At 44.4% G+C, this 18572-nt stretch overlaps 80 non-coding genes across 80 annotated transcripts; all 80 read right to left on the reverse strand.

The window, feature by feature from the left end:
• Positions 1 to 47: 47 nt before the first annotated feature.
• On the reverse strand, positions 48 to 120 carry Trnai-aau (transfer RNA isoleucine (anticodon AAU)). Its single transcript has one exon. It is a non-coding gene; the product is annotated as a tRNA-Ile (tRNA).
• Positions 121 to 347: 227 nt separating this feature from the next.
• On the reverse strand, positions 348 to 420 carry Trnai-aau (transfer RNA isoleucine (anticodon AAU)). Its single transcript has one exon. It is a non-coding gene; the product is annotated as a tRNA-Ile (tRNA).
• Positions 421 to 501: 81 nt separating this feature from the next.
• Positions 502 to 574, reverse strand: Trnai-aau (transfer RNA isoleucine (anticodon AAU)). The gene has a single exon. It is a non-coding gene; the product is annotated as a tRNA-Ile (tRNA).
• An 82-nt stretch (positions 575 to 656) lies between these two features.
• Trnai-aau (transfer RNA isoleucine (anticodon AAU)) lies at positions 657 to 729 on the reverse strand. The gene has a single exon. It is a non-coding gene; the product is annotated as a tRNA-Ile (tRNA).
• Positions 730 to 960: 231 nt separating this feature from the next.
• Trnai-aau (transfer RNA isoleucine (anticodon AAU)) lies at positions 961 to 1033 on the reverse strand. Its single transcript has one exon. It is a non-coding gene; the product is annotated as a tRNA-Ile (tRNA).
• Positions 1034 to 1114: 81 nt separating this feature from the next.
• On the reverse strand, positions 1115 to 1187 carry Trnai-aau (transfer RNA isoleucine (anticodon AAU)). Its single transcript has one exon. It is a non-coding gene; the product is annotated as a tRNA-Ile (tRNA).
• Positions 1188 to 1268: 81 nt separating this feature from the next.
• On the reverse strand, positions 1269 to 1341 carry Trnai-aau (transfer RNA isoleucine (anticodon AAU)). The gene has a single exon. It is a non-coding gene; the product is annotated as a tRNA-Ile (tRNA).
• Positions 1342 to 1733: 392 nt separating this feature from the next.
• Trnai-aau (transfer RNA isoleucine (anticodon AAU)) lies at positions 1734 to 1806 on the reverse strand. Its single transcript has one exon. It is a non-coding gene; the product is annotated as a tRNA-Ile (tRNA).
• An 81-nt stretch (positions 1807 to 1887) lies between these two features.
• On the reverse strand, positions 1888 to 1960 carry Trnai-aau (transfer RNA isoleucine (anticodon AAU)). The gene has a single exon. It is a non-coding gene; the product is annotated as a tRNA-Ile (tRNA).
• A 236-nt stretch (positions 1961 to 2196) lies between these two features.
• Trnai-aau (transfer RNA isoleucine (anticodon AAU)) lies at positions 2197 to 2269 on the reverse strand. The gene has a single exon. It is a non-coding gene; the product is annotated as a tRNA-Ile (tRNA).
• Positions 2270 to 2350: 81 nt separating this feature from the next.
• On the reverse strand, positions 2351 to 2423 carry Trnai-aau (transfer RNA isoleucine (anticodon AAU)). Its single transcript has one exon. It is a non-coding gene; the product is annotated as a tRNA-Ile (tRNA).
• A 234-nt stretch (positions 2424 to 2657) lies between these two features.
• On the reverse strand, positions 2658 to 2730 carry Trnai-aau (transfer RNA isoleucine (anticodon AAU)). Its single transcript has one exon. It is a non-coding gene; the product is annotated as a tRNA-Ile (tRNA).
• A 390-nt stretch (positions 2731 to 3120) lies between these two features.
• On the reverse strand, positions 3121 to 3193 carry Trnai-aau (transfer RNA isoleucine (anticodon AAU)). The gene has a single exon. It is a non-coding gene; the product is annotated as a tRNA-Ile (tRNA).
• An 81-nt stretch (positions 3194 to 3274) lies between these two features.
• On the reverse strand, positions 3275 to 3347 carry Trnai-aau (transfer RNA isoleucine (anticodon AAU)). Its single transcript has one exon. It is a non-coding gene; the product is annotated as a tRNA-Ile (tRNA).
• An 81-nt stretch (positions 3348 to 3428) lies between these two features.
• Positions 3429 to 3501, reverse strand: Trnai-aau (transfer RNA isoleucine (anticodon AAU)). The gene has a single exon. It is a non-coding gene; the product is annotated as a tRNA-Ile (tRNA).
• Positions 3502 to 3578: 77 nt separating this feature from the next.
• Positions 3579 to 3651, reverse strand: Trnai-aau (transfer RNA isoleucine (anticodon AAU)). Its single transcript has one exon. It is a non-coding gene; the product is annotated as a tRNA-Ile (tRNA).
• Positions 3652 to 3885: 234 nt separating this feature from the next.
• Trnai-aau (transfer RNA isoleucine (anticodon AAU)) lies at positions 3886 to 3958 on the reverse strand. The gene has a single exon. It is a non-coding gene; the product is annotated as a tRNA-Ile (tRNA).
• A 71-nt stretch (positions 3959 to 4029) lies between these two features.
• Positions 4030 to 4102, reverse strand: Trnai-aau (transfer RNA isoleucine (anticodon AAU)). Its single transcript has one exon. It is a non-coding gene; the product is annotated as a tRNA-Ile (tRNA).
• An 81-nt stretch (positions 4103 to 4183) lies between these two features.
• Trnai-aau (transfer RNA isoleucine (anticodon AAU)) lies at positions 4184 to 4256 on the reverse strand. Its single transcript has one exon. It is a non-coding gene; the product is annotated as a tRNA-Ile (tRNA).
• An 81-nt stretch (positions 4257 to 4337) lies between these two features.
• Trnai-aau (transfer RNA isoleucine (anticodon AAU)) lies at positions 4338 to 4410 on the reverse strand. Its single transcript has one exon. It is a non-coding gene; the product is annotated as a tRNA-Ile (tRNA).
• An 81-nt stretch (positions 4411 to 4491) lies between these two features.
• Trnai-aau (transfer RNA isoleucine (anticodon AAU)) lies at positions 4492 to 4564 on the reverse strand. The gene has a single exon. It is a non-coding gene; the product is annotated as a tRNA-Ile (tRNA).
• A 236-nt stretch (positions 4565 to 4800) lies between these two features.
• Trnai-aau (transfer RNA isoleucine (anticodon AAU)) lies at positions 4801 to 4873 on the reverse strand. Its single transcript has one exon. It is a non-coding gene; the product is annotated as a tRNA-Ile (tRNA).
• Positions 4874 to 4954: 81 nt separating this feature from the next.
• On the reverse strand, positions 4955 to 5027 carry Trnai-aau (transfer RNA isoleucine (anticodon AAU)). The gene has a single exon. It is a non-coding gene; the product is annotated as a tRNA-Ile (tRNA).
• A 234-nt stretch (positions 5028 to 5261) lies between these two features.
• Positions 5262 to 5334, reverse strand: Trnai-aau (transfer RNA isoleucine (anticodon AAU)). The gene has a single exon. It is a non-coding gene; the product is annotated as a tRNA-Ile (tRNA).
• A 390-nt stretch (positions 5335 to 5724) lies between these two features.
• On the reverse strand, positions 5725 to 5797 carry Trnai-aau (transfer RNA isoleucine (anticodon AAU)). Its single transcript has one exon. It is a non-coding gene; the product is annotated as a tRNA-Ile (tRNA).
• Positions 5798 to 5878: 81 nt separating this feature from the next.
• On the reverse strand, positions 5879 to 5951 carry Trnai-aau (transfer RNA isoleucine (anticodon AAU)). Its single transcript has one exon. It is a non-coding gene; the product is annotated as a tRNA-Ile (tRNA).
• An 81-nt stretch (positions 5952 to 6032) lies between these two features.
• On the reverse strand, positions 6033 to 6105 carry Trnai-aau (transfer RNA isoleucine (anticodon AAU)). The gene has a single exon. It is a non-coding gene; the product is annotated as a tRNA-Ile (tRNA).
• Positions 6106 to 6182: 77 nt separating this feature from the next.
• On the reverse strand, positions 6183 to 6255 carry Trnai-aau (transfer RNA isoleucine (anticodon AAU)). Its single transcript has one exon. It is a non-coding gene; the product is annotated as a tRNA-Ile (tRNA).
• Positions 6256 to 6489: 234 nt separating this feature from the next.
• Positions 6490 to 6562, reverse strand: Trnai-aau (transfer RNA isoleucine (anticodon AAU)). Its single transcript has one exon. It is a non-coding gene; the product is annotated as a tRNA-Ile (tRNA).
• A 71-nt stretch (positions 6563 to 6633) lies between these two features.
• Positions 6634 to 6706, reverse strand: Trnai-aau (transfer RNA isoleucine (anticodon AAU)). The gene has a single exon. It is a non-coding gene; the product is annotated as a tRNA-Ile (tRNA).
• Positions 6707 to 6787: 81 nt separating this feature from the next.
• On the reverse strand, positions 6788 to 6860 carry Trnai-aau (transfer RNA isoleucine (anticodon AAU)). The gene has a single exon. It is a non-coding gene; the product is annotated as a tRNA-Ile (tRNA).
• A 231-nt stretch (positions 6861 to 7091) lies between these two features.
• Trnai-aau (transfer RNA isoleucine (anticodon AAU)) lies at positions 7092 to 7164 on the reverse strand. Its single transcript has one exon. It is a non-coding gene; the product is annotated as a tRNA-Ile (tRNA).
• A 234-nt stretch (positions 7165 to 7398) lies between these two features.
• Positions 7399 to 7471, reverse strand: Trnai-aau (transfer RNA isoleucine (anticodon AAU)). The gene has a single exon. It is a non-coding gene; the product is annotated as a tRNA-Ile (tRNA).
• An 82-nt stretch (positions 7472 to 7553) lies between these two features.
• Trnai-aau (transfer RNA isoleucine (anticodon AAU)) lies at positions 7554 to 7626 on the reverse strand. Its single transcript has one exon. It is a non-coding gene; the product is annotated as a tRNA-Ile (tRNA).
• An 85-nt stretch (positions 7627 to 7711) lies between these two features.
• On the reverse strand, positions 7712 to 7784 carry Trnai-aau (transfer RNA isoleucine (anticodon AAU)). The gene has a single exon. It is a non-coding gene; the product is annotated as a tRNA-Ile (tRNA).
• An 81-nt stretch (positions 7785 to 7865) lies between these two features.
• Positions 7866 to 7938, reverse strand: Trnai-aau (transfer RNA isoleucine (anticodon AAU)). Its single transcript has one exon. It is a non-coding gene; the product is annotated as a tRNA-Ile (tRNA).
• Positions 7939 to 8019: 81 nt separating this feature from the next.
• Positions 8020 to 8092, reverse strand: Trnai-aau (transfer RNA isoleucine (anticodon AAU)). The gene has a single exon. It is a non-coding gene; the product is annotated as a tRNA-Ile (tRNA).
• A 234-nt stretch (positions 8093 to 8326) lies between these two features.
• Positions 8327 to 8399, reverse strand: Trnai-aau (transfer RNA isoleucine (anticodon AAU)). The gene has a single exon. It is a non-coding gene; the product is annotated as a tRNA-Ile (tRNA).
• A 236-nt stretch (positions 8400 to 8635) lies between these two features.
• On the reverse strand, positions 8636 to 8708 carry Trnai-aau (transfer RNA isoleucine (anticodon AAU)). The gene has a single exon. It is a non-coding gene; the product is annotated as a tRNA-Ile (tRNA).
• An 81-nt stretch (positions 8709 to 8789) lies between these two features.
• Trnai-aau (transfer RNA isoleucine (anticodon AAU)) lies at positions 8790 to 8862 on the reverse strand. The gene has a single exon. It is a non-coding gene; the product is annotated as a tRNA-Ile (tRNA).
• Positions 8863 to 9246: 384 nt separating this feature from the next.
• Positions 9247 to 9319, reverse strand: Trnai-aau (transfer RNA isoleucine (anticodon AAU)). Its single transcript has one exon. It is a non-coding gene; the product is annotated as a tRNA-Ile (tRNA).
• An 82-nt stretch (positions 9320 to 9401) lies between these two features.
• On the reverse strand, positions 9402 to 9474 carry Trnai-aau (transfer RNA isoleucine (anticodon AAU)). The gene has a single exon. It is a non-coding gene; the product is annotated as a tRNA-Ile (tRNA).
• Positions 9475 to 9554: 80 nt separating this feature from the next.
• Trnai-aau (transfer RNA isoleucine (anticodon AAU)) lies at positions 9555 to 9627 on the reverse strand. Its single transcript has one exon. It is a non-coding gene; the product is annotated as a tRNA-Ile (tRNA).
• An 81-nt stretch (positions 9628 to 9708) lies between these two features.
• On the reverse strand, positions 9709 to 9781 carry Trnai-aau (transfer RNA isoleucine (anticodon AAU)). Its single transcript has one exon. It is a non-coding gene; the product is annotated as a tRNA-Ile (tRNA).
• Positions 9782 to 10008: 227 nt separating this feature from the next.
• Trnai-aau (transfer RNA isoleucine (anticodon AAU)) lies at positions 10009 to 10081 on the reverse strand. The gene has a single exon. It is a non-coding gene; the product is annotated as a tRNA-Ile (tRNA).
• An 81-nt stretch (positions 10082 to 10162) lies between these two features.
• Positions 10163 to 10235, reverse strand: Trnai-aau (transfer RNA isoleucine (anticodon AAU)). Its single transcript has one exon. It is a non-coding gene; the product is annotated as a tRNA-Ile (tRNA).
• Positions 10236 to 10470: 235 nt separating this feature from the next.
• Positions 10471 to 10543, reverse strand: Trnai-aau (transfer RNA isoleucine (anticodon AAU)). Its single transcript has one exon. It is a non-coding gene; the product is annotated as a tRNA-Ile (tRNA).
• A 73-nt stretch (positions 10544 to 10616) lies between these two features.
• Positions 10617 to 10689, reverse strand: Trnai-aau (transfer RNA isoleucine (anticodon AAU)). The gene has a single exon. It is a non-coding gene; the product is annotated as a tRNA-Ile (tRNA).
• An 82-nt stretch (positions 10690 to 10771) lies between these two features.
• On the reverse strand, positions 10772 to 10844 carry Trnai-aau (transfer RNA isoleucine (anticodon AAU)). Its single transcript has one exon. It is a non-coding gene; the product is annotated as a tRNA-Ile (tRNA).
• Positions 10845 to 11213: 369 nt separating this feature from the next.
• Trnai-aau (transfer RNA isoleucine (anticodon AAU)) lies at positions 11214 to 11286 on the reverse strand. Its single transcript has one exon. It is a non-coding gene; the product is annotated as a tRNA-Ile (tRNA).
• Positions 11287 to 11668: 382 nt separating this feature from the next.
• On the reverse strand, positions 11669 to 11741 carry Trnai-aau (transfer RNA isoleucine (anticodon AAU)). The gene has a single exon. It is a non-coding gene; the product is annotated as a tRNA-Ile (tRNA).
• Positions 11742 to 11822: 81 nt separating this feature from the next.
• Positions 11823 to 11895, reverse strand: Trnai-aau (transfer RNA isoleucine (anticodon AAU)). Its single transcript has one exon. It is a non-coding gene; the product is annotated as a tRNA-Ile (tRNA).
• Positions 11896 to 11976: 81 nt separating this feature from the next.
• On the reverse strand, positions 11977 to 12049 carry Trnai-aau (transfer RNA isoleucine (anticodon AAU)). Its single transcript has one exon. It is a non-coding gene; the product is annotated as a tRNA-Ile (tRNA).
• An 81-nt stretch (positions 12050 to 12130) lies between these two features.
• On the reverse strand, positions 12131 to 12203 carry Trnai-aau (transfer RNA isoleucine (anticodon AAU)). The gene has a single exon. It is a non-coding gene; the product is annotated as a tRNA-Ile (tRNA).
• A 221-nt stretch (positions 12204 to 12424) lies between these two features.
• Positions 12425 to 12497, reverse strand: Trnai-aau (transfer RNA isoleucine (anticodon AAU)). Its single transcript has one exon. It is a non-coding gene; the product is annotated as a tRNA-Ile (tRNA).
• Positions 12498 to 12732: 235 nt separating this feature from the next.
• On the reverse strand, positions 12733 to 12805 carry Trnai-aau (transfer RNA isoleucine (anticodon AAU)). The gene has a single exon. It is a non-coding gene; the product is annotated as a tRNA-Ile (tRNA).
• Positions 12806 to 12872: 67 nt separating this feature from the next.
• Trnai-aau (transfer RNA isoleucine (anticodon AAU)) lies at positions 12873 to 12945 on the reverse strand. The gene has a single exon. It is a non-coding gene; the product is annotated as a tRNA-Ile (tRNA).
• Positions 12946 to 13028: 83 nt separating this feature from the next.
• On the reverse strand, positions 13029 to 13101 carry Trnai-aau (transfer RNA isoleucine (anticodon AAU)). Its single transcript has one exon. It is a non-coding gene; the product is annotated as a tRNA-Ile (tRNA).
• Positions 13102 to 13337: 236 nt separating this feature from the next.
• Trnai-aau (transfer RNA isoleucine (anticodon AAU)) lies at positions 13338 to 13410 on the reverse strand. The gene has a single exon. It is a non-coding gene; the product is annotated as a tRNA-Ile (tRNA).
• Positions 13411 to 13787: 377 nt separating this feature from the next.
• Trnai-aau (transfer RNA isoleucine (anticodon AAU)) lies at positions 13788 to 13860 on the reverse strand. Its single transcript has one exon. It is a non-coding gene; the product is annotated as a tRNA-Ile (tRNA).
• Positions 13861 to 13941: 81 nt separating this feature from the next.
• Positions 13942 to 14014, reverse strand: Trnai-aau (transfer RNA isoleucine (anticodon AAU)). The gene has a single exon. It is a non-coding gene; the product is annotated as a tRNA-Ile (tRNA).
• An 81-nt stretch (positions 14015 to 14095) lies between these two features.
• Positions 14096 to 14168, reverse strand: Trnai-aau (transfer RNA isoleucine (anticodon AAU)). Its single transcript has one exon. It is a non-coding gene; the product is annotated as a tRNA-Ile (tRNA).
• A 384-nt stretch (positions 14169 to 14552) lies between these two features.
• Positions 14553 to 14625, reverse strand: Trnai-aau (transfer RNA isoleucine (anticodon AAU)). The gene has a single exon. It is a non-coding gene; the product is annotated as a tRNA-Ile (tRNA).
• An 82-nt stretch (positions 14626 to 14707) lies between these two features.
• Trnai-aau (transfer RNA isoleucine (anticodon AAU)) lies at positions 14708 to 14780 on the reverse strand. The gene has a single exon. It is a non-coding gene; the product is annotated as a tRNA-Ile (tRNA).
• Positions 14781 to 14860: 80 nt separating this feature from the next.
• Trnai-aau (transfer RNA isoleucine (anticodon AAU)) lies at positions 14861 to 14933 on the reverse strand. The gene has a single exon. It is a non-coding gene; the product is annotated as a tRNA-Ile (tRNA).
• An 81-nt stretch (positions 14934 to 15014) lies between these two features.
• On the reverse strand, positions 15015 to 15087 carry Trnai-aau (transfer RNA isoleucine (anticodon AAU)). Its single transcript has one exon. It is a non-coding gene; the product is annotated as a tRNA-Ile (tRNA).
• A 227-nt stretch (positions 15088 to 15314) lies between these two features.
• Positions 15315 to 15387, reverse strand: Trnai-aau (transfer RNA isoleucine (anticodon AAU)). Its single transcript has one exon. It is a non-coding gene; the product is annotated as a tRNA-Ile (tRNA).
• An 81-nt stretch (positions 15388 to 15468) lies between these two features.
• On the reverse strand, positions 15469 to 15541 carry Trnai-aau (transfer RNA isoleucine (anticodon AAU)). Its single transcript has one exon. It is a non-coding gene; the product is annotated as a tRNA-Ile (tRNA).
• Positions 15542 to 15776: 235 nt separating this feature from the next.
• Trnai-aau (transfer RNA isoleucine (anticodon AAU)) lies at positions 15777 to 15849 on the reverse strand. The gene has a single exon. It is a non-coding gene; the product is annotated as a tRNA-Ile (tRNA).
• A 73-nt stretch (positions 15850 to 15922) lies between these two features.
• Trnai-aau (transfer RNA isoleucine (anticodon AAU)) lies at positions 15923 to 15995 on the reverse strand. The gene has a single exon. It is a non-coding gene; the product is annotated as a tRNA-Ile (tRNA).
• An 82-nt stretch (positions 15996 to 16077) lies between these two features.
• Positions 16078 to 16150, reverse strand: Trnai-aau (transfer RNA isoleucine (anticodon AAU)). The gene has a single exon. It is a non-coding gene; the product is annotated as a tRNA-Ile (tRNA).
• Positions 16151 to 16519: 369 nt separating this feature from the next.
• Positions 16520 to 16592, reverse strand: Trnai-aau (transfer RNA isoleucine (anticodon AAU)). Its single transcript has one exon. It is a non-coding gene; the product is annotated as a tRNA-Ile (tRNA).
• A 382-nt stretch (positions 16593 to 16974) lies between these two features.
• On the reverse strand, positions 16975 to 17047 carry Trnai-aau (transfer RNA isoleucine (anticodon AAU)). Its single transcript has one exon. It is a non-coding gene; the product is annotated as a tRNA-Ile (tRNA).
• An 81-nt stretch (positions 17048 to 17128) lies between these two features.
• Trnai-aau (transfer RNA isoleucine (anticodon AAU)) lies at positions 17129 to 17201 on the reverse strand. Its single transcript has one exon. It is a non-coding gene; the product is annotated as a tRNA-Ile (tRNA).
• Positions 17202 to 17282: 81 nt separating this feature from the next.
• On the reverse strand, positions 17283 to 17355 carry Trnai-aau (transfer RNA isoleucine (anticodon AAU)). Its single transcript has one exon. It is a non-coding gene; the product is annotated as a tRNA-Ile (tRNA).
• An 81-nt stretch (positions 17356 to 17436) lies between these two features.
• On the reverse strand, positions 17437 to 17509 carry Trnai-aau (transfer RNA isoleucine (anticodon AAU)). The gene has a single exon. It is a non-coding gene; the product is annotated as a tRNA-Ile (tRNA).
• A 221-nt stretch (positions 17510 to 17730) lies between these two features.
• On the reverse strand, positions 17731 to 17803 carry Trnai-aau (transfer RNA isoleucine (anticodon AAU)). The gene has a single exon. It is a non-coding gene; the product is annotated as a tRNA-Ile (tRNA).
• Positions 17804 to 18038: 235 nt separating this feature from the next.
• Positions 18039 to 18111, reverse strand: Trnai-aau (transfer RNA isoleucine (anticodon AAU)). Its single transcript has one exon. It is a non-coding gene; the product is annotated as a tRNA-Ile (tRNA).
• Positions 18112 to 18178: 67 nt separating this feature from the next.
• Positions 18179 to 18251, reverse strand: Trnai-aau (transfer RNA isoleucine (anticodon AAU)). Its single transcript has one exon. It is a non-coding gene; the product is annotated as a tRNA-Ile (tRNA).
• An 83-nt stretch (positions 18252 to 18334) lies between these two features.
• Positions 18335 to 18407, reverse strand: Trnai-aau (transfer RNA isoleucine (anticodon AAU)). Its single transcript has one exon. It is a non-coding gene; the product is annotated as a tRNA-Ile (tRNA).
• Between the last annotated feature and the right edge of the window lie 165 nt (positions 18408 to 18572).

The following is an 18572-nucleotide window of genomic DNA, read 5'->3' on the forward strand; positions in this document are numbered from 1 at the left end:
TGGTTAAACATACTGTATGAATAAAAAGACGAAAAAAAAAACAGTACTGGCCGATATGGGGCTCGAACCCATGACATTCGCGTTATTAGCACGACGCTCTGCAAACTGAGATAACCGGCCGGTTGGATACATAGATGTCACATTTCTATGATTTCTGGTTAAACATACTGTATGACTAAAAAGACGACAAAAATACAGTACTGGCCAATATGGGGTTCGAACCCATGACATTCGCGTTATTAGCACGACGTTTTGCCGACTGAGCTAACCGGTCGGTTGGATGTCACATTTCTATGATTCCTGGTTAAACATACTGTATGACTAAAAAGACGACAAAGGTACAGTACTGGCCGATATGGGGCTCGAACCCATGACATTCGCGTTATTAGCACGACGCTCCGCCGACTGAGCTAACCGGCCGGTTGGATACATAGATGTCACATTTCTATGATTCCTGGTTAAACATACTGTATGACTAAAAAGACGACAAAAGTACAGTACTGGCCGATATGGGGCTCGAACCCATGAGATTCGCGTTATTAGCACGACGCTCTGCCGACTGAGCTAACCGGCCGGTTGGATACATAGATGTCACATTTCTATGATTACTGGTTAAACATACTGTATGACTAAAAAGACGAAAAAAAGTACAGTACTGGCCGATATGGGGCTCGAACCCATGACATTCGCGTTATTAGCACGACGCTCTGCCGACTGAGCTAACCGGCCGGTTGGATACATAGATGTCACATTTCTATGATTCCTGGTTAAACATACTGTATGACTAAAAAGATGACAAAAATACTGGCCAAAATGGGTTTCGAACCCATGATATACGCGTTATTAGAACGACATTTTGCCGACTGAGCTAACCGGTCGGTTGGATACATAGATGTCACATTTCTATGATTCCTGGTTAAACATACTGTATGACTAAAAAGACGAAAAAAAATACAGTATTGGCCGATACGGGGCTCGAACCCATGACATTCGCATTATTAGCACGACGCTCTGCCGACTGAGCTAACCGGCCGGTTGGATACATAGATGTCACATTTCTATGATTCATGGTTAAACATACTGTATGACTAAAAAGACGAAAAAAATACAGTACTGGCCGATATGGGGCTCGAACCCATGACATTCGCGTTATTAGCACGACGCTCTGCCGACTGAAATAACCGGCCGGTTGGATACATAGATGTCACATTTCTATGAGTCCTGGTTACACATACTGTAGGCCTATGACTAAAAAGAAATTACAGTACTGGCCGATATGGGGCTTGAACCCATGACATTCGCGTTATTAGCACGACGCTCTGCCGACTGAAATAACCGGCCGGTTGGATACTAGATGTCACATTTCTATGATTTCTGGTTAAACGTAGTGTATGACTAAAAAGACGAAAAAAAGTACAGTACTGGCCGATATGGGGCTCGAACCCATGACATTCGCGTTATTAGCACAACGATCTGCCGCCTGAGAGGGCTAACCGGCCGGTTGGATATATAGGTTTCACATTTCTATGATTCCTAGTCAAACATACTGTATGACTAAAGACGAAAAAAAATACAGTACTGGCCGATATGGGGCTCGAACCCATGACATTCGCGTAATAAGCATGACGATCTGCCGACTGAACTGACCGGCCGGTTGGATACATAGATATCACGTTTCTATGATTCCTGGTTAAACATACTGTATGACTAAAAAGACGACAAAAGTATAATACTGGCCGATATGGGGCTCGAACCCATGACATTCGCGTTATTAGCACGACGCTCTGCCGACTGAGCTAACCGGCCGGTTGGATACATAGATGTCACATTTCTATGATTCCTGGTTAAACATACTGTATGACTAAAAAGACGACAAAAGTACAGCACTGGCCGATATGGGGCTCGAACCCATGACATTCGCGTTATTAGCACGACGCTCTGCCGACTGAGCAAACCGGCCGGTTGGATACATAGATGTCACATTTCTATGATTCCTGGTTAAACATACTGTATGACTAAAAAGACGACAAAAATACAGTACTGGCCAATATGGGGTTCGAACCCATGACATTCGCGTTATTAGCACGACGTTTTGCCGACTGAGCTAACCGGTCGGTTGGATACATAGATGTCACATTTCTATGATTCCTGGTTAAACATACTGTATGACTAAAAAGACGAAAAAAAATACAGTACTGGCCGATACGGGGCTCGAACCCATGACATTCGCATTATTAGCACGACGCTCTGCCGACTGAGCTAACCGGCCGGTTGGATACATAGATGTCACATTTCTATGATTCATGGTTAAACATACTGTATGACTAAAAAGACGACAAAAGTATAGTACTAGCCGATATGGGGCTCGAACCCATGACATTCGCGTTATTAGCACGACGCTCTGCCGACTGAGCTAACAGGCCGGTTGGATACATAGATGTCACATTTCTATGATTCCTTGTTAAACATACTGTATGACTAAAAAGACGAAACACAATACAGTACTGGCCGATATGGGGCTCGAACCCATGACATTCGCGTTATTAGCACGACGCTCTGGCGACTGAAATAACCGGTCGGTTTGATACATATGTCACATTTCTATGATTACTGGTTAAAAATACTGTATGACTAAAAAGACGACAAAAATACAGTACTGGCCGATATGGGGCTCGAACCCATGACATTCGCGTTATTAGCACGACGCTCTGCCGACTGAGCTAACCAGCCGGTTGGATACATATATGTCACATTTATATGATTCCTGGTTAAACATACTGTATGACTAAAAAGACGAAAAAAAATACAGTACTGGCCGATATGGGGCTCGAACCCATGACATTCGCGTTATTAGCACGACGCTCTGCCGACTGAAATAACCTGCCGGTTGGATACATAGATGTCACATTTCTATGATTCCTGGTTAAACATACTGTATGACTAAAAAGACGACAAAAATACAGTATTGGCCGATATGGGGCTCGAACCCATGACATTCGCGTTATTAGCACGACGCTCTGGCGACTGAAATAACCGGTCGGTTGGATACATAGATGTCACGTTTCTATGATTCCTGGTTAAACATACTGTATGACTAAAAAGACGACAAAAGTACAGTACTGGCCGATATGGGGCTCGAACCCATGACATTCGCGTTATTAGCACGACGCTCTGCCGACTGAGCTAACCGGCCGATTGGATACATAGATGTCACGTTTCTATGATTCCTGGTTAAACATACTGTATGACTAAAAAGACGACAAAAGTACAGTACTAGCCGATATGGGGGCTCGAACCCATGACTTCGCGTTATTAGCACGACGCTCTGCCGACTGAGCTAACCGGCCGGTTGGATACATAGATGTCACATTTCTATGATTCCTGGTTAAACATACTGTATGACTAAAAAGACGACAAAAATACATTACTGGCCGATATGGGGCTCGAACCCATGACATTCGCGTTATTAGCACGACGATCTGCCGACTGAGCTAACCGGTCGGTTGGATACATATGTCACATTTCTGATTACTGGTTAAAAATACTGTATGACTAAAAAGACGACAAAAATACAGTACTGGCCGATATGGGGCTCGAACCCATGACATTCGCGTTATTAGCACGACGCTCTGCCGACTGAGATAACCCGCCGGTTGGATACTAGAAGTCACATTTCTATGATTTCTGGTTAAAGGTACTGTATGACTAAAAAGACGACAAAAATACAGTACTGGCCGATATGGGGCTCGAACCCATGACATTCGCGTTATTAGCACGACGCTCTGCCGACTGAAATAACCTGCCGGTTGGATACATAGATGTCACATTTCTATGATTCCTGGTTAAACATACTGTATGACTAAAAAGACGACAAAAATACAGTATTGGCCGATATGGGGCTCGAACCCATGACATTCGCGTTATTAGCACGACGCTCTGCCGACTGAGCTAACCGGCCGGTTGGATACATAGATGTCACATTTCTATGATTCCTGGTTAAACATACTGTATGACTAAAAAATACAGTATAGGCCGATATGGGGCTCGAACCCATGACATTCGCGTTATTAGCACGACGCTCTGCCGACTGAGCTAACCGGCCGATTGGATACATAGATGTCACGTTTCTATGATTCCTCGTTAAACATACTGTATGACTAAAAAGACGACAAAAGTACAGTACTAGCCGATATGGGGGCTCGAACCCATGACTTCGCGTTATTAGCACGACGCTCTGCCGACTGAGCTAACCGGCCGGTTGGATACATAGATGTCACATTTCTATGATTCCTGGTTAAACATACTGTATGACTAAAAAGACGACAAAAGTACAGCACTGGCCGATATGGGGCTCGAACCCATGACATTCGCGTTATTAGCACGACGATCTGCCGACTGAGCTAACCGGCCGGTTGGATACATAGATGTCACATTTCTATGATTCCTGGTTAAACATACTGTATGACTAAAAAGACGACAAAAGTACAGCACTGGCCGATATGGGGCTCGAACCCATGACATTCGCGTTATTAGCACGACGCTCTGCCGACTGAGCAAACCGGCCGGTTGGATACATAGATGTCACATTTCTATGATTCCTGGTTAAACATACTGTATGACTAAAAAGACGACAAAAATACAGTACTGGCCAATATGGGGTTCGAACCCATGACATTCGCGTTATTAGCACGACGTTTTGCCGACTGAGCTAACCGGTCGGTTGGATACATAGATGTCACATTTCTATGATTCCTGGTTAAACATACTGTATGACTAAAAAGACGAAAAAAAATACAGTACTGGCCGATACGGGGCTCGAACCCATGACATTCGCATTATTAGCACGACGCTCTGCCGACTGAGCTAACCGGCCGGTTGGATACATAGATGTCACATTTCTATGATTCATGGTTAAACATACTGTATGACTAAAAAGACGACAAAAGTATAGTACTAGCCGATATGGGGCTCGAACCCATGACATTCGCGTTATTAGCACGACGCTCTGCCGACTGAGCTAACAGGCCGGTTGGATACATAGATGTCACATTTCTATGATTCCTTGTTAAACATACTGTATGACTAAAAAGACGAAACACAATACAGTACTGGCCGATATGGGGCTCGAACCCATGACATTCGCGTTATTAGCACGACGCTCTGGCGACTGAAATAACCGGTCGGTTTGATACATATGTCACATTTCTATGATTACTGGTTAAAAATACTGTATGACTAAAAAGACGACAAAAATACAGTACTGGCCGATATGGGGCTCGAACCCATGACATTCGCGTTATTAGCACGACGCTCTGCCGACTGAGCTAACCAGCCGGTTGGATACATATATGTCACATTTATATGATTCCTGGTTAAACATACTGTATGACTAAAAAGACGAAAAAAAATACAGTACTGGCCGATATGGGGCTCGAACCCATGACATTCGCGTTATTAGCACGACGCTCTGCCGACTGAAATAACCTGCCGGTTGGATACATAGATGTCACATTTCTATGATTCCTGGTTAAACATACTGTATGACTAAAAAGACGACAAAAATACAGTATTGGCCGATATGGGGCTCGAACCCATGACATTCGCGTTATTAGCACGACGCTCTGGCGACTGAAATAACCGGTCGGTTGGATACATAGATGTCACGTTTCTATGATTCCTGGTTAAACATACTGTATGACTAAAAAGACGACAAAAGTACAGTACTGGCCGATATGGGGCTCGAACCCATGACATTCGCGTTATTAGCACGACGCTCTGCCGACTGAGCTAACCGGCCGATTGGATACATAGATGTCACGTTTCTATGATTCCTGGTTAAACATACTGTATGACTAAAAAGACGACAAAAGTACAGTACTAGCCGATATGGGGGCTCGAACCCATGACTTCGCGTTATTAGCACGACGCTCTGCCGACTGAGCTAACCGGCCGGTTGGATACATAGATGTCACATTTCTATGATTCCTGGTTAAACATACTGTATGACTAAAAAGACGACAAAAATACATTACTGGCCGATATGGGGCTCGAACCCATGACATTCGCGTTATTAGCACGACGATCTGCCGACTGAGCTAACCGGTCGGTTGGATACATATGTCACATTTCTGATTACTGGTTAAAAATACTGTATGACTAAAAAGACGACAAAAATACAGTACTGGCCGATATGGGGCTCGAACCCATGACATTCGCGTTATTAGCACGACGCTCTGCCGACTGAGATAACCCGCCGGTTGGATACTAGAAGTCACATTTCTATGATTTCTGGTTAAAGGTACTGTATGACTAAAAAGACGACAAAAATACAGTACTGGCCGATATGGGGCTCGAACCCATGACATTCGCGTTATTAGCACGACGCTCTGCCGACTGAAATAACCTGCCGGTTGGATACATAGATGTCACATTTCTATGATTCCTGGTTAAACATACTGTATGACTAAAAAGACGACAAAAATACAGTATTGGCCGATATGGGGCTCGAACCCATGACATTCGCGTTATTAGCACGACGCTCTGCCGACTGAGCTAACCGGCCGGTTGGATACATAGATGTCACATTTCTATGATTCCTGGTTAAACATACTGTATGACTAAAAAATACAGTATAGGCCGATATGGGGCTCGAACCCATGACATTCGCGTTATTAGCACGACGCTCTGCCGACTGAGCTAACCGGCCGATTGGATACATAGATGTCACGTTTCTATGATTCCTCGTTAAACATACTGTATGACTAAAAAGACGACAAAAGTACAGTACTAGCCGATATGGGGGCTCGAACCCATGACTTCGCGTTATTAGCACGACGCTCTGCCGACTGAGCTAACCGGCCGGTTGGATACATAGATGTCACATTTCTATGATTCCTGGTTAAACATACTGTATGACTAAAAAGACGACAAAAATACATTACTGGCCGATATGGGGCTCGAACCCATGACATTCGCGTTATTAGCACGACGATCTGCCGACTGAGCTAACCGGTCGGTTGGATACATAAGTCACATTTCTGATTACTGGTTAAAAATACTGTATGACTAAAAAGACGACAAAAATACAGTACTGGCCGATATGGGGCTCGAACCCATGACATTCGCGTTATTAGCACGACGCTCTGCCGACTGAGATAACCCGCCGGTTGGATACTAGAAGTCACATTTCTATGATTTCTGGTTAAAGGTACTGTATGACTAAAAAGACGACAAAAATACAGTACTGGCCGATATGGGGCTCGAACCCATGACATTCGCGTTATTAGCACGACGCTCTGCCGACTGAAATAACCTGCCGGTTGGATACATAGATGTCACATTTCTATGATTCCTGGTTAAACATACTGTATGACTAAAAAGACGACAAAAATACAGTATTGGCCGATATGGGGCTCGAACCCATGACATTCGCGTTATTAGCACGACGCTCTGCCGACTGAGCTAACCGGCCGGTTGGATACATAGATGTCACATTTCTATGATTCCTGGTTAAACATACTGTATGAATAAAAAGACGAAAAAAAATACAGTACTGGCCGATATGGGGCTCGAACCCATGACATTCGCGTTATTAGCACGACGCTCTGCCGACTGAGCTAACCGACCGGCCGGTTGGATACTAGATGTCACATTTCTATGATTCCTGGTTAAACATACTGTATGACTAAAAAGACGAAAAAAAATACAGTACTGGCCGATACGGGGCTCGAACCCATGACATTCGCATTATTAGCACGACGCTCTGCCGACTGAGCTAACCGGCCGGTTGGATACATAGATGTCACATTTCTATGATTCATGGTTAAACATACTGTATGACTAAAAAGACGACAAAAGTATAGTACTAGCCGATATGGGGCTCGAACCCATGACATTCGCGTTATTAGCACGACGCTCTGCCGACTGAGCTAACCGGCCGGTTGGATACATAGATGTCACATTTCTATTATTCCAGGTTAAACATACTGTATGACTAAAAAGACGACAAAAATACAGTACTGGCCGATATGGGGCTCGAACCCATGACATTCGCGTTATTAGCACGACGCTCTGCCGACTGAGCTAACAGGCCGGTTGGATACATAGATGTCACATTTCTATGATTCTTGGTTAAACATACTGTATGACTAAAAAGACGAAACAAAATACAGTACTGGCCGATATGGGGCTCGAACCCATGACATTCGCGTTATTAGCACGACGCTCTGGCGACTGAAATAACCGGTCGGTTTGATACATATGTCACATTTCTATGATTACTGGTTAAAAATACTGTATGACTAAAAAGACGACAAAAATACAGTACTGGCCGATATGGGGCTCGAACCCATGACATTCGCGTTATTAGCACGACGCTCTGCCGACTGAGCTAACCGGCCGGTTGTATACATATATGTCACATTTATATGATTCCTGGTTAAACATACTGTATGACTAAAAAGACGAAAAAAAATACAGTACTGGCCGATATGGGGCTCAAACCCATGACATTCGCGTTATTAGCACGACGCTCTGCCGACTGAAATAACCTGCCGGTTGGATACATAGATGTCACATTTCTATGATTCCTGGTTAAACATACTGTATGACTAAAAAGGCGACAAAAGTATAGTACTGGCCGATATGGGGCTCGAACCCATGACATTCGCGTTATTAGCACGACGCTCTGCCGACTGAGCTAACCGGCCGATTGGATACATAGATGTCACGTTTCTATGATTCCTGGTTAAACATACTGTATGACTAAAAAGACGACAAAAGTACAGTACTAGCCGATATGGGGGCTCGAACCCATGACTTCGCGTTATTAGCACGACGCTCTGCCGACTGAGCTAACCGGCCGGTTGGATACATAGATGTCACATTTCTATGATTCCTGGTTAAACATACTGTATGACTAAAAAGACGACAAAAATACATTACTGGCCGATATGGGGCTCGAACCCATGACATTCGCGTTATTAGCACGACGATCTGCCGACTGAGCTAACCGGTCGGTTGGATACATATGTCACATTTCTGATTACTGGTTAAAAATACTGTATGACTAAAAAGACGACAAAAATACAGTACTGGCCGATATGGGGCTCGAACCCATGACATTCGCGTTATTAGCACGACGCTCTGCCGACTGAAATAACCTGCCGGTTGGATACTAGAAGTCACATTTCTATGATTTCTGGTTAAAGGTACTGTATGACTAAAAAGACGACAAAAATACAGTATTGGCCGATATGGGGCTCGAACCCATGACATTCGCGTTATTAGCACGACGCTCTGCCGACTGAGCTAACCGGCCGGTTGGATACATAGATGTCACATTTCTATGATTCCTGGTTAAACATACTGTATGAATAAAAAGACGAAAAAAAATACAGTACTGGCCGATATGGGGCTCGAACCCATGACATTCGCGTTATTAGCACGACGCTCTGCCGACTGAGCTAACCGGCCGGTTGGATACTAGATGTCACATTTCTATGATTCCTGGTTAAACATACTGTATGACTAAAAAGACGACAAAAATACAGTACTGGCCGATATGGGGCTCGAACCCATGACATTCGCGTTATTAGCACGACGCTCTGCCGACTGAGCTAACCGGCCGGTTGGATACATAGATGTCACATTTCTATTATTCCTGGTTAAACATACTGTATGACTAAAAAGACGACAAAAATACATTACTGGCCGATATGGGGCTCGAACCCATGACATTCGCGTTATTAGCACGACGCTCTGCCGACTGAGCTGACCGGCCTGACCGGCCGGTGGATACTAGAGGTCACATGTCTATGATTTCTGGTTAAACGTACTATGACTAAAAAGACAGTACTGGCCGATATGGGCCTCGAACCCATGACATTCGCGTTATTAGCACGACGATCTGCCGACTGAGCTAACCGGTCGGTTGGATACATATGTCACATTTCTATGATTACTGGTTAAAAATACTGTATGACTAAAAAGACGACAAAAATACAGTACTGGCCGATATGGGGCTCGAACCCATGACATTCGCGTTATTAGCACGACGCTCTGCCGACTGAGCTAACCGGCCGGTTGGATACAGATATGTCACATTTCTATGATTCCTGGTTAAACATACTGTATGACTAAAAAGACGACAAAAATACAGTACTGGCCGATATGGGGCTCGAACCCATAACATTCGCGTTATTAGCACGACGCTCTGCCGACTGAGCTAACCGGCCGGTTGGATACATAGATGTCACATTTCTATGATTCCTGGTTAAACATACTGTATGACTAAAAAGACGAAAAAAATACAGTACTGGCCGATATGGCGCTCGAACCCATGACATTCGCGTTATTAGCACGACGCTCTGGCGACTGAAATAACCTGCCGGTTGGATACATAGATGTCACATTTCTATGATTCCTGGTTAAACATACTGTATGACTAAAAAGACGACAAAAGTACAGTACTGGCCGATATGGGGCTCGAACCCATGACATTCGCGTTATTAGCACGACGCTCTGCCGACTGAGCTAACCGGCCGGATAGATGTCACATTTCTATTATTCCTGGTTAAACACACTGTATGACTAAAAAGACGACAAAAATACAGTACTGGCCGATATGGGGCTCGAACCCATGACATTCGCGTTATTAGCACGACGCTCTGCCGACTGAGCTAACAGGCCGGTTGGATACATAGATTTCACATTTCTATTATTCTTGGTTAAACATACTGTATGACTAAAAAGACGAAAAAAAATAAAGTACTGGCCGATATGGGGCTCGAACCCATGACATTCGCGTTATTAGCACGACGCTCTGCCGACTGAAATAACCGGCCGGTTGGATACTAGATGTCACATTTCTATGATTTCTGGTTAAACATACTGTATGACCAAAAAGACGAAAAAAAGTACAGTTCTGGCCGATATGGGGCTCGAACCCATGACATTCGCGTTATTAGCACGACGCTCTCCGGTTGGATATATAGGTTTCATATTTCTATGATTCCTAGTAAAACATACTGTATGACTAAAGACAAAAAAAAATACAGTACTGGCCGATATGGGGCTCGAACCCATGACATTCGCGTTATTGGCACGACGCTCTGCCGACTGAAATAACCGGCCGGTTGGATACTAGATGTCAGATTTCTATGATTTCTGGTTAAACATACTGTATGACTAAAAAGACGACAAAAATACAGTACTGGCCGATATGGGGCTCGAACCCATGACATTCGCGTTATTAGCACGACGCTCTGCCGACTGAGCTAACCGGCCGGTTGGATACATAGATGTCACATTTCTATGATTCCTGGTTAAACATACTGTATGACTAAAAAATACAGTATAGGCCATAATGGGGCTCGAACCCATGACATTCGCGTTATTAGCACGACGCTCTGTCGACTGAGCTAACCGGCCGGCTGGATACATAGATGTCACATTTCTATGATTCATGGTTAAACATACTGTATGACTAAAAAGACGAAAAAAAATACAGCACTGGCCGATATGGGGGCTCGAACCCATGACATTCGCTTTATTAGCACAACGCTCTGCCGACTGAGCTAACCGGACGGTTGGATACATAGATGTCACATTTCTATGATTCCTAGTTAAACATACTGTATGACTAAAAAGACGAAAAAAAATACAGCACTGGCCGATATGGGGCTCGAACCCATGACATTCGCGTTATTAGCACGACGCTCTGCCGACTGAGCTAACCGGCCGGTTGGATACATACATGTCACATTTCTATGATTCCTAGTTAAACATACTGTATGACTAAAAAGACGAAAAAAGTATAGTACTGGCCGATATGGGGCTCGAACCCATGACATTCGCGTTATTAGCACGACGCTCTGCCGACTGAGCTAACCGGCCGGTTGGATACATAGATGTCACATTTCTATGATTCATGATTAAAAATACTGTATGACTAAAAAGACGACAAAAATACAGTACTGGCCGATATGGGGCTCGAACCCATGACATTCGCGTTATTAGCACGACGCTCTGCCGACTGAGCTAACCGGCCGGTTGGATACATAGATGTCACATTTCTATGATTCCTGGTTAAACATACTGTATGACTAAAAAGACGACAAAAATACAGTACTGGCCGATATGGGGCTCGAACCCATGACATTCGCGTTATTAGCACGACGCTCTGCCGACTGAGCTAACCGGCCGATTGGATACATAGATGTCACATTTCTATTATTCCTGGTTAAACATACTGTATGACTAAAAAGACGACAGAAATACATTACTGGCCGATATGGGGCTCGAACCCATGACATTCGCGTTATTAGCACGACCCTCTGCCGACTGAGCTGACCGGCCGGTTGGATACTAAAGGTCACATGTCTATGATTTCTGGTTAAACGTACTATGACTAAAAATACAGTACTGGCCGCTGTGGGGCTCGAACCCATGACATTCGCGTTATTAGCACGACGCTCTGCCGACTGAGCTAACCGGCCGGTTGGTTACATAGATGTCACATTTCTATGATTCCTGGTTAAACATACTGTATGACTAAAAAGACGACAAAAATACAGTACTTGCCATTATGGGGCTCGAACCCATGACATTCGCGTTATTAGCACGACGCTCTGCCGACTGAGCTAACCGGCCGGTTGGATACATAGATGTCACATTTCTATTATTCCTGGTTAAACATACTGTATGACTAAAAAGACGACAGAAATACATTACTGGCCGATATGGGGCTCGAACCCATGACATTCGCGTTATTAGCACGACGCTCTGCCGACTGAGCTGACCGGCCGGTTGGATACTAAAGGTCACATGTCTATGATTTCTGGTTAAACGTACTATGACTAAAAATACAGTACTGGCCGCTGTGGGGCTCGAACCCATGACATTCGCGTTATTAGCACGACGCTCTGCCGACTGAGCTAACCGGCCGGTTGGTTACATAGATGTCACATTTCTATGATTCCTGGTTAAACATATACTGTATGACTAAAAAGACGACAAAAATACAGTACTGGCCGATATGGGGCTCGAACCCATGACATTCGCGTTATTAGCACGACGCTCTGCCGACTGAGCTAACCGGCCGGTTGGATACATAGATGTCACATTTCTATGATTCCTGGTTAAACATACTGTATGACTAAAAAGACGAAAAAAAATACAGTACTGGCCGATATGGGGCTCGAACCCATGACATTCGCGTTATTAGCACGACGCTCTGCCGACTGAAATAACCTGCCGGTTGGATACATAGATGTCACATTTCTATGATTCCTGGTTAAACATACTGTATGACTAAAAAGACGACAAATGTATAGTACTGGCCGATATGGGACTCGAACCCATGACATTCGCGTTATTAGCACGACGCTCTGCCGACTGAGCTAACCGGCCGGTTGGATACATAGATTTCACATTTCTATTATTCCTGGTTATACATACTGTATGACTAAAAAGACGAAAAAAAATACAGTACTGGCCGATATGGGGCTCGAACCGATGACATTCGCGTTATTAGCACGACGCTCTGCCGACTGAAACAACCGGCCGGTTGGATACTAGATGTCACATTTCTATGATTTCTGGTTAAACGTAGGCCTACTGTATGACTAAAAAGACGAAAAAAAGTACAGTTCAGGCCGATATGGGGCTCGAACCCATGACATTCGCGTTATTAGCACGACGCTCTCCGGTTGGATATATAGGTTTCACATTTCTATGATTCCTAGTAAAACATACTGTATGACTAAAGACGAAAAAAAATACAGTACTGGCCGATATGGGGCTCGAACCCATGACATTCGCGTTATTAGCACGACGCTCTGCCGACTGAGCTAACCGGCCGGTTGGATACATAGATGTCACATTTCTATGATTCCTGGTTAAACATACTGTATGAATAAAAAGACGACAGAAATACAGCACTGGCCGATATGGGGCTCGAACCCATGACATTCGCGTTATTAGCACGACGCTCTGCCGACTGAGCTAACCGGCCGATTGGATACATAGATGTCACGTTTCTATGATTCCTGGTTAAACATACTGTATGACTAAAAAGACGACAAAAGTACAGTACTAGCCGATATGGGGGCTCGAACCCATGACTTCGCGTTATTAGCACGACGCTCTGCCGACTGAGCTAACCGGCCGGTTGGATACATAGATGTCACATTTCTATGATTCCTGGTTAAACATACTGTATGACTAAAAAGACGACAAAAATACATTACTGGCCGATATGGGGCTCGAACCCATGACATTCGCGTTATTAGCACGACGATCTGCCGACTGAGCTAACCGGTCGGTTGGATACATATGTCACATTTCTGATTACTGGTTAAAAATACTGTATGACTAAAAAGACGACAAAAATACAGTACTGGCCGATATGGGGCTCGAACCCATGACATTCGCGTTATTAGCACGACGCTCTGCCGACTGAAATAACCTGCCGGTTGGATACTAGAAGTCACATTTCTATGATTTCTGGTTAAAGGTACTGTATGACTAAAAAGACGACAAAAATACAGTATTGGCCGATATGGGGCTCGAACCCATGACATTCGCGTTATTAGCACGACGCTCTGCCGACTGAGCTAACCGGCCGGTTGGATACATAGATGTCACATTTCTATGATTCCTGGTTAAACATACTGTATGAATAAAAAGACGAAAAAAAATACAGTACTGGCCGATATGGGGCTCGAACCCATGACATTCGCGTTATTAGCACGACGCTCTGCCGACTGAGCTAACCGGCCGGTTGGATACTAGATGTCACATTTCTATGATTCCTGGTTAAACATACTGTATGACTAAAAAGACGACAAAAATACAGTACTGGCCGATATGGGGCTCGAACCCATGACATTCGCGTTATTAGCACGACGCTCTGCCGACTGAGCTAACCGGCCGGTTGGATACATAGATGTCACATTTCTATTATTCCTGGTTAAACATACTGTATGACTAAAAAGACGACAAAAATACATTACTGGCCGATATGGGGCTCGAACCCATGACATTCGCGTTATTAGCACGACGCTCTGCCGACTGAGCTGACCGGCCTGACCGGCCGGTGGATACTAGAGGTCACATGTCTATGATTTCTGGTTAAACGTACTATGACTAAAAAGACAGTACTGGCCGATATGGGCCTCGAACCCATGACATTCGCGTTATTAGCACGACGATCTGCCGACTGAGCTAACCGGTCGGTTGGATACATATGTCACATTTCTATGATTACTGGTTAAAAATACTGTATGACTAAAAAGACGACAAAAATACAGTACTGGCCGATATGGGGCTCGAACCCATGACATTCGCGTTATTAGCACGACGCTCTGCCGACTGAGCTAACCGGCCGGTTGGATACAGATATGTCACATTTCTATGATTCCTGGTTAAACATACTGTATGACTAAAAAGACGACAAAAATACAGTACTGGCCGATATGGGGCTCGAACCCATAACATTCGCGTTATTAGCACGACGCTCTGCCGACTGAGCTAACCGGCCGGTTGGATACATAGATGTCACATTTCTATGATTCCTGGTTAAACATACTGTATGACTAAAAAGACGAAAAAAATACAGTACTGGCCGATATGGCGCTCGAACCCATGACATTCGCGTTATTAGCACGACGCTCTGGCGACTGAAATAACCTGCCGGTTGGATACATAGATGTCACATTTCTATGATTCCTGGTTAAACATACTGTATGACTAAAAAGACGACAAAAGTACAGTACTGGCCGATATGGGGCTCGAACCCATGACATTCGCGTTATTAGCACGACGCTCTGCCGACTGAGCTAACCGGCCGGATAGATGTCACATTTCTATTATTCCTGGTTAAACATACTGTATGACTAAAAAGACGACAAAAATACAGTACTGGCCGATATGGGGCTCGAACCCATGACATTCGCGTTATTAGCACGACGCTCTGCCGACTGAGCTAACAGGCCGGTTGGATACATAGATTTCACATTTCTATTATTCTTGGTTAAACATACTGTATGACTAAAAAGACGAAAAAAAATAAAGTACTGGCCGATATGGGGCTCGAACCCATGACATTCGCGTTATTAGCACGACGCTCTGCCGACTGAAATAACCGGCCGGTTGGATACTAGATGTCACATTTCTATGATTTCTGGTTAAACATACTGTATGACCAAAAAGACGAAAAAAAGTACAGTTCTGGCCGATATGGGGCTCGAACCCATGACATTCGCGTTATTAGCACGACGCTCTCCGGTTGGATATATAGGTTTCATATTTCTATGATTCCTAGTAAAACATACTGTATGACTAAAGACAAAAAAAAATACAGTACTGGCCGATATGGGGCTCGAACCCATGACATTCGCGTTATTGGCACGACGCTCTGCCGACTGAAATAACCGGCCGGTTGGATACTAGATGTCAGATTTCTATGATTTCTGGTTAAACATACTGTATGACTAAAAAGACGACAAAAATACAGTACTGGCCGATATGGGGCTCGAACCCATGACATTCGCGTTATTAGCACGACGCTCTGCCGACTGAGCTAACCGGCCGGTTGGATACATAGATGTCACATTTCTATGATTCCTGGTTAAACATACTGTATGACTAAAAAATACAGTATAGGCCATAATGGGGCTCGAACCCATGACATTCGCGTTATTAGCACGACGCTCTGTCGACTGAGCTAACCGGCCGGCTGGATACATAGATGTCACATTTCTATGATTCATGGTTAAACATACTGTATGACTAAAAAGACGAAAAAAAATACAGCACTGGCCGATATGGGGGCTCGAACCCATGACATTCGCTTTATTAGCACAACGCTCTGCCGACTGAGCTAACCGGACGGTTGGATACATAGATGTCACATTTCTATGATTCCTAGTTAAACATACTGTATGACTAAAAAGACGAAAAAAAATACAGCACTGGCCGATATGGGGCTCGAACCCATGACATTCGCGTTATTAGCACGACGCTCTGCCGACTGAGCTAACCGGCCGGTTGGATACATACATGTCACATTTCTATGATTCCTAGTTAAACATACTGTATGACTAAAAAGACGAAAAAAGTATAGTACTGGCCGATATGGGGCTCGAACCCATGACATTCGCGTTATTAGCACGACGCTCTGCCGACTGAGCTAACCGGCCGGTTGGATACATAGATGTCACATTTCTATGATTCATGATTAAAAATACTGTATGACTAAAAAGACGACAAAAATACAGTACTGGCCGATATGGGGCTCGAACCCATGACATTCGCGTTATTAGCACGACGCTCTGCCGACTGAGCTAACCGGCCGGTTGGATACATAGATGTCACATTTCTATGATTCCTGGTTAAACATACTGTATGACTAAAAAGACGACAAAAATACAGTACTGGCCGATATGGGGCTCGAACCCATGACATTCGCGTTATTAGCACGACGCTCTGCCGACTGAGCTAACCGGCCGATTGGATACATAGATGTCACATTTCTATTATTCCTGGTTAAACATACTGTATGACTAAAAAGACGACAGAAATACATTACTGGCCGATATGGGGCTCGAACCCATGACATTCGCGTTATTAGCACGACCCTCTGCCGACTGAGCTGACCGGCCGGTTGGATACTAAAGGTCACATGTCTATGATTTCTGGTTAAACGTACTATGACTAAAAATACAGTACTGGCCGCTGTGGGGCTCGAACCCATGACATTCGCGTTATTAGCACGACGCTCTGCCGACTGAGCTAACCGGCCGGTTGGTTACATAGATGTCACATTTCTATGATTCCTGGTTAAACATACTGTATGACTAAAAAGACGACAAAAATACAGTACTTGCCATTATGGGGCTCGAACCCATGACATTCGCGTTATTAGCACGACGCTCTGCCGACTGAGCTAACCGGCCGGTTGGATACATAGATGTCACATTTCTATTATTCCTGGTTAAACATACTGTATGACTAAAAAGACGACAGAAATACATTACTGGCCGATATGGGGCTCGAACCCATGACATTCGCGTTATTAGCACGACGCTCTGCCGACTGAGCTGACCGGCCGGTTGGATACTAAAGGTCACATGTCTATGATTTCTGGTTAAACGTACTATGACTAAAAATACAGTACTGGCCGCTGTGGGGCTCGAACCCATGACATTCGCGTTATTAGCACGACGCTCTGCCGACTGAGCTAACCGGCCGGTTGGTTACATAGATGTCACATTTCTATGATTCCTGGTTAAACATATACTGTATGACTAAAAAGACGACAAAAATACAGTACTGGCCGATATGGGGCTCGAACCCATGACATTCGCGTTATTAGCACGACGCTCTGCCGACTGAGCTAACCGGCCGGTTGGATACATAGATGTCACATTTCTATGATTCCTGGTTAAACATACTGTATGACTAAAAAGACGAAAAAAAATACAGTACTGGCCGATATGGGGCTCGAACCCATGACATTCGCGTTATTAGCACGACGCTCTGCCGACTGAAATAACCTGCCGGTTGGATAC

This window comes from Antedon mediterranea, chromosome 1 (genome assembly GCF_964355755.1).
Source record: "Antedon mediterranea chromosome 1, ecAntMedi1.1, whole genome shotgun sequence".
In the NCBI taxonomy this organism is placed as follows: Eukaryota; Metazoa; Echinodermata; class Crinoidea; order Comatulida; family Antedonidae; genus Antedon; species Antedon mediterranea.